A 2,678-nucleotide genomic window follows, 5' to 3' on the forward strand; every position below is an offset into this window, starting at 1 on the left:
CAGCATGCGAAACAAACGAGTTAGCTTCAAATCAATGCGAAACACATGATTTAGCTTCAAATCAATGCGATGTAGAAGGTTTAGCTTCAAATCCATGCAAAAAACGTGATTTAACTTCCAATTAATGCCAAGTAGAAGGCTTAGCTTCAAAACCATGCGAAACAAATGGTTTAGCTTCAAATCAATACGAAGTAGAAGGTTTAGCTTCAAATACATGCGATACAAATGATTTAGCTTAAAATACTTTGGGTATAAGTGATATAGCTTCAAATGCAGACTAATTAAACGAGTTAGCTTCCAATCCATGCGAAACAAATGATTTAGCTGCAAATCAATGCGATTTAGAAAGTTTAGCTTCAAATCCATGCATAACACAAGATTTACCTTCAAATCAATTCGAAGTACACGGCTTAGATTCAAATCCATGCGAAACAAATTGTTTAGCTACAAATACTTGTGTTATACGTTATTTAGATTCAACTGCATGCGCAACAAACGAGCCAGCTTCAAAGACATGCGAAACACATGATTTAGCAGCAAATCAATGCGATGTAGAATGTTTAGCTTCAAATCCATGCGAAACAAATGGTTGAGCTACAAATACTTGTGATATACATTATTTAGCTACAACTGCATGCGAAACAAACGAGTTAGCTTCAAATCCATGCGAAACACATGATTTAGCTTCAAATCAATGCGATGTAGAAGGTTTAGCATCAAATCTATGCGAAACAGATGGTTTAGCTTCAAATACTTGGGATATAAGTGATATAGCTTCAAATGCCGACGAATCAAACGAGTTAACATTGAAATCCATGCGATACACGTGATTTAGCTTCAAATCAATGCGAAGTAGAAGGCTAAGCTTCAAATTAATGTGAAAAAAATGATTTAGCTTCAGATACTTGCGACATAAGTGATATAGTTTCAAATGCAGGGGAAACAAACGAGTTAGCTTCAAATCGATGCAAAGTAGAAGGGTTAGCTTCAAATCCATGCGAAATGAATGATTTAGCTTCAAATACTTGCGGTAGATATGAAATAGCTACAAATGCAGGCGAAACAAACGAGTTAGCTTCAAATCCACGCGAAACACATGATTTAGCTTCAAATTCATGATAAGCACATGGTTAAGCTTCATATTCTTGCGAAACAAGTAGTTTAGAATAAGATACTTTTGATAAACATGATTTATCTTCAACTGCATGCGGAACAAACGAGTTAGCTTCAAATGCATGCGAAACACATGATTTCGCTTAAATCAATGCGATGTAGAAGGTTTAGCTTCATATCCCCCCGAAACCAATGATTTTTCTTCAGATACTTGCGATATAAGTGATATAGCCTCAAATGCAGGAGAGTCAAATGAGTTAGCTTCAAATCCATGCGAAACACGTGATTTAGTTTCGAATCAATGCGATGTAGAAGGTATAATTTCAAAACCATGCGAAACAAATGATTTAGCTTGAAACACTTGGGATATAAGCAATATAGCTTCAAATGCAGACGAATCAAACGAGTTAGCTTGAAAATCCATGCGATACACATGATTTAGCTTCAATTCAATGCGAAGTAGAAGAATTAGCTACAAATCCATGCGAATCAAATGATTTAGGTTTAGATACATGCGACATGAGTGATATAGTTTCAACCGCAGGGAAAACAAACGAGTTAGCTTCAAATCGATGCAAAACACATGCTTCAGCTTCAAATCAATGCTATGTAGAAGGTTTAGCATCAAATCCATGCGGAACAAATGATTTAGCTTCTAATCAATGTAAAGTAGATGGCTTAGCTTCAAATCCATGCGAAACACATGATTTAGCTGCAAATCAATGCGATGTAGAAGGTTTAGCTTCAAATCCATGCGAAACAAATGGTTTAGCTACAAATACTGGTGATATACATTATTTAGCTACAACTGCATGCGAAACTAAAGTGTCAGCTTCAAATCCATGCGACACATATGATTTAGCTTCAAATACTTGCGATATAAGTGATATAGCTTCATAAGCAGAAGGAACAAACGAGGTATCTTCAATTCCATGCGAAACAAACGATATAGCTTCAAATCAATGCGAAGTAGTAGGCTTAGCTTCAAATCCATGCGAAACACGTGATTTAGCTTCCAATTAATTGGAAGAAGAAGGCTTAGCTTCAAATACAAGCGAAACAAATGGTTTAGCTTCAAATACTTGCGATATACGTTATTTAGATTTAACTGCATGCGCAACGAACGAGTTAGTTTCAAATCCATGCGATACACAAGATTTAGCTTCAAATCAATGCGATGTAGATGGTTCAGCTTCAAATCCATGCGACACATATGATTTAGCTTCAAATACTTGCGATATAAGTGATATAGCTTCAAATACAGGCGAAACGAACAAGTTAGCTTAAAATCCATGCTAAACACATGATTTAGCTTCCAATCAATGTGATGTAGACGGCTTAGCTTCAAATCCATGCGAAACGAAATATTTAGTTTCAAATACTTGCGAATATGAGGGATACAGCTTCAAATGCATGCGAAACAAACGAGTTAGATTCACATCCGCTCGAAACACATGATTTAGCTTCATATCCAAGGGAAACACATGATTTAGCTTCAAATCAATGCGATGTAGGTGGTTCAGCTTCAAATCCATGCGAAACAAATGATTTAGCATCAGATACTT

This window comes from Megalopta genalis, unplaced genomic scaffold (genome assembly GCF_051020955.1).
Source record: "Megalopta genalis isolate 19385.01 unplaced genomic scaffold, iyMegGena1_principal scaffold0408, whole genome shotgun sequence".
Taxonomy (NCBI): domain Eukaryota; kingdom Metazoa; phylum Arthropoda; class Insecta; order Hymenoptera; family Halictidae; genus Megalopta; species Megalopta genalis.